This window comes from Galeopterus variegatus, unplaced genomic scaffold (genome assembly GCF_000696425.1).
Source record: "Galeopterus variegatus unplaced genomic scaffold, G_variegatus-3.0.2 Scaffold14798, whole genome shotgun sequence".
Lineage (NCBI taxonomy): Eukaryota > Metazoa > Chordata > Mammalia > Dermoptera > Cynocephalidae > Galeopterus > Galeopterus variegatus.
Window position 1 is genome coordinate 23,275 of NW_007740909.1, and position 5,279 is coordinate 28,553.

Genomic DNA, 5,279 nt, shown 5'->3' on the forward strand with positions numbered 1-5,279 from the left:
CTCCTGTAATGGGACATTGATCTCAATTCAAGCCACCAGCCCTGGGTCACAAAATAGGAATCTCAGAGTTCACACTTCTGTGTGAGGATGAGTGTCTTATGTGTTAAATAAGGTGCTGCTTTTCTATTCTCCATATGGTGATGGGGGGGACTCCAGCAGGAATATCCTGTCACTTTAATAAGAAATTAATTACTAAAAATATGATTGCAAAGCTTACCTTGTAGCTATGAACCATTCTTCTTGTTAGTTATAAAAGTATGAATAAAATGCTCCTTTCCCAAGAAGTTTATAATCAGGTTTGTAAACATAAGTATAAATACATACTTGAACCAGTGTTTCAGATTAACAAATTTTGAGAGAAGTTCAAGAGAATGGGAAAAGAAAAACAAAATATATTTCTATGTTGCATTGTTTGCACTTTACTGAAATGCCAAAGATGTCAACCACATGTTCTCATGAGTATGAGGCAACAGTGAAACTGCAGTCACAAGAGGAAAGGAAGACACCCCACATTAATGGAACTACACACGGAACCATGTCTAAGTGAATGCCCATGGGTGGTGATAACAGATACACACACTATTAAAGAAATATTATAGAATGGTTCTGCATTTAAATATTTTTCTATTGGGCCAGCCCGGTGGCGCACTGCTACAGTGCGCCACTTGGGAGCGCGGTGGCGCTCCCGCCGAGGGTTCGGATCCCACATATAGACCGGTTCCCGCTCACTGGCTGAGTGAGGTGCGGGTGCAACAGTGAGGGTTGCGATCCCGTTGCCGGTCCTGGTCCGGTACGGGCACGACACTGAGGGTTGCGATCTGTTGCCGTACACGAAAAAAGACAAAAAGGAAAAAATAAATAAATAAATATTTTTCTATTTCAAAAAGTCAAACATTATATGCAACTGCTGTTTTTTAAATACTTGTAAACTGAAAGCATATACAAAGACACTCCATAATTTCAATCCCACATGCCAAAGGATTGCTTGTGTCTCCATGAGAGTGAACACTGCAACTTTCTAAAAACAGGGTGTAAATGTGGTTTTGTAAATACAAATCAGTTACACACTAGATTTGAAATTTAATAGGCATCCAGAAGAACGAGAATGGAAAAAACTTTAGAGAGAATCAGAGAAGAAGAAAGCAGGGTGGCTGAAGACTAACTGCATTAGAACACAGAGGAAGGCTAGTTAGCTAGTTCACTTGGGAGAGCATGTTTCTCTTAACACTAAGGTCACAGGTTCAGATCCCCATACAGGCCAACCAATAGAAAATAAATAACAGAGCAAGAAGCATACAGAAGAAAGCAACATAGACACAAAAAGCAGGAAGACACTGTGGTCCTAAATTCCTGTGCAGAAAATAAGTGTTTTACTCTCAGGCTCTCTGCATAATTACAGCTCATTAGGTACTGGAACTGTAAAGTGTTGCTTTTAGTATGACAGAAAAATATGATGGGCAGAAATAAAACAGATTTGAATATATTATACTTGAAATATCTGTGGGAATGTACAATTTGCAATTGGATACATGATTCCAGAGTTCCAGAGAGATCTAAGCTGAAGATAAAGCTTTGGAAATGTATTAGTCTATCTCTGTTGCTTTTAACAAAATAGCTGGGTATTATGGAACTGGGTGATTTGTTAGAAAGTGAAATTTACTGCTTGCAGATTCAAAAGCTGGGGAGTCAAAAGTCTGAGGAACACAGCTGGTGAAGACCTTGATGGAGATGACAGTGACCCAGGGTTCTCACGAGGCAGAAAATGGCAGGGCAGGGAGAGGTCAACCTCTCATGAGTTCTTGTAAAGCCCTCAGAACCACATCCCTGCCCACCATTATTAACCCATTCATTATGGTATGGCCCTACAATCTAATCACATCATTAAAGCCCCATCTATGAACTACCATAATGGGATTACCCACCATCCTAACACTGTCACAAGAGGGGATCAAGTTTTCAGGGAACATTCAGTCCAAGGCAGGGAAATATCAAAATTTCAACGTTACCTGAAGAAATCAGAATAAATGAGCAAACCTAAGAGATTCCAAGTAAAAACAAAACAAAAGGAAGAACAAGGATAGAGTCTGCAGAAGCACTTTATCTTTAAACATAAGATAGAGGAAAATAAATAGAATGTGAAAAACAAAAAGGAATTTTCTAAATGTATTTCACAATTAAAGGAAAGCTCAGTATTAAAAAGTCTACCAGTATAACTCATTATATGAATATATAATTCATTTTATATTATATATATGTATTTGGATTTGGTCTGTTTGGAAATCCAACTTATTTGAAGTTCTATGAGTGAAAATTCTTTAAATAATTATATAGATGTTTAGAAAGACACATAGGGGGCAGGCCAGTATAGGGATCAAACTGTGGTCCTTGATAGTATTGGCACCGCACTCTCACAAACTGAACATAGACGACTGAACATACCTGAGAGAAAAATCTCTGAGTTTGAGGATAGATCAAAGTAATTAAAAACTGAAAACCATACACACACAAGAAGAAGACAAAAGGAAGAGAACACAATATCGGAAGAGTGTTGGACAATGTCAAAAGTTGTAATACAGAGTAATGAGAAAACCAGAAGAAGAGAGATGGAGAAAAAAATAGAAGAAATGCTTAGAACAATAATGTCTAAGAACTTCCACAAATTAATCTCAGGCACGAAACCAACGATCAAGGGAGTTAAGATAGCACAGAACCAGATAAATGTCAAAAAAATACATCTAGGCCCGGCCCGGTGGTGCACTTGGTAGAGTGCGGCACTTGGGAGCGCGGCGGCACTCCTGCCGAGGGTTCGGATCCCATATAGTGACCGGTCCGCTCAGTGGTTGAGCGCGGTGTGGGTGCGACACCGAGGGTTGCGATCCCGTTGCCGGTCGCGGTACGGGCGTGACACTGAGGGTTGCGATCCCGTTACCAGTCACGAAAAAAGACAGAAAGGAAAAAAAAATCTACATCTAGATATGTAGTTCTCAAACTTCAGAAAATCAAAAATAATAAAAAATCTGAAGTCAGAGGGACAAAAATATCTTACCTAAAAACAAACAAGGTAAGAATTACACCCCAAATCTCCTGATAATCGTGTAAGGAGAGAGTACAGTGAAATATACAAACAGTTGATTAAAGAACCCTACAACACAGAGTCCTGTACTCTATGAAATCAACCTGTAAAAAAGAAGAAAAAATAAAGACCTTCTCAGAGAAACAAAAATTGAATTTTTTGCCAGTACACCTGTACTGGAATCAGTGTGGGAAGAAGAAAAAAAAAAAAAAAAAAAAAAAAACCACGAAGAAGAAAAAAGATAGGTTAGAATCGGGATATACATAACGAAAACAAAAAAAAAGAAGTGAAGGTTCAATAAAAAGCTTTTTTTCAAATTGTTTATTCATTGCAACATAGTTGATTGTAGATATCTTTGAGGTAAAGAATTGGATATCAATATATGTGCAATATGTGATGTTCAAATCAGGATAATTAGAATGTTCTATATACAGTGTGATCGATTTTTGTGACCCTTTACAAATACCTCCCTTCCACCATCACCCCTGAGCATTTCCTCTCTCCAGTAACCTCACTTCTGTTTTCTACTCTTTTTTTTTTCTCCTTTTTTGTGTTTTTTACTGACCGGTAACAGGATCGCAACCCTCGGTGTTGCGCCCACACCGCGCTCAGCCAGTGAGTGGGAACCGGTCTCCACATGGGATCCGAACCCTCGGCGGGAGTGCTGCCGCGCTCCCAAGTGGCGCACTCTCCAGTGCGCCACTGGGCTGGCCCTGTTTTCTACTCTTGAAGTTCAATGCCTAATAGGATTACCCACCATCCTAACACTGTCACAGAGGGTGTCAAGTTTTGGGGGGACATTCAGTCCAAGGCAGGGAAATACCAACATTTCAATGTTACCTGAAGAACAATACTGTGATTGTTGTATATTTCTCTTATTTAATTTTTTTTTTTTTTAAAGATGACCGGTGAGGGGATCTCAACCCTTGGCTTGGTGTTGTCAGCACCATGCTCAGCCAGTGAGCAAACTGGCCATCCCTATATAGGATCCGATCCCGTGGCCTTGGTGTTATCAGCACCGCACTCTACAGAGCGAGCCACGGGCCGGCCCTCTCTTAATTTTTAAGTTATTTACTTTTTTAGTCATCACATATAAGTGAAAACATGCAAAATATTTCTTTCTGTAACTGGCTTATTTTACTTAACATAATTTTTTCTAAGTTCATCCATGTTGCTGTGAATGGCAATATTTCATGCTTTTTAAAGGCAGAGTAGTATTCCATTGTAGAAATATAGCATATTTTCCTTATCCAGTCTCCTGATAATGGACATTTAGGTTGATTCCAACTGTTGCCTACTGTAAATAGAGCTGCAATAAACATGGGAGTACGGGTGTCCCTTCTTCATGATTATTTCCAATCCTTTGAATGTATACCCAGCAGTGGGATGGCTGAATCATATGGCAGTTCTATCTGTAGTTGTTTGAGGAACCTCCACACGGTTTTCGATAATGGCTGCACCAATTTACAGTCTCACCAATGGTATAGGAGGGTTCCTCTTTCTCTGCACTCACCAGCATTTGTTATTCTCTGCCTTTTTGATAGTAGCCAGTCTAACTGGAATGATATGATATTTCAATATGGCTTTGATTTACACTTCCTGGATGCTGAGTGATGTTGAGCATTTTCTCCTTTATCTGTTGGCCATTTGTATGTCTTCCTTTTGGAAATGCCTATTCAGCTCCTTAGCCCATTTTTAAAATCAGACTATTTGTTATTATACATTTAAGTTGTTTGAGTTACTTGTGCATTCTGCATATTAATCCTTCACCAGATGCATAGTTTACAAATAACTTCTCTCACTCTGTAGGTTGTTTTTCCTCTGTTGTTTCTTGTACTGTGCAGCAGCTTTTCAATTTGATATAATCCCATTTGGTTTTTCTTTTGTTGCCTATGATGTGGGGTTCATATTCATAAAGTCTTTTTGCCCTGTCCTACTTCCAGAACTGTTTCCCCTATAACTTCTCTTTTAGGAATTTTATAGTTTAAAGTCTTATATTAAAGTTTTTAATCCATTTCTTCCAATCCAAGAGCATGGAATATCTTTCCACTTTTTTGTTGTCATCTTTCATTTTTTTCTTTTTCTTTTTCTTTTTTTTTTTTTTGTCTTTTGTCTTTTTCCGTGTCCGGCAATGGATCACAACCCTCAGTGTTGCCCCCGTACCGGACCGGGGACCGGCAACGGGATCGCAACCCTCGGTGTTGCT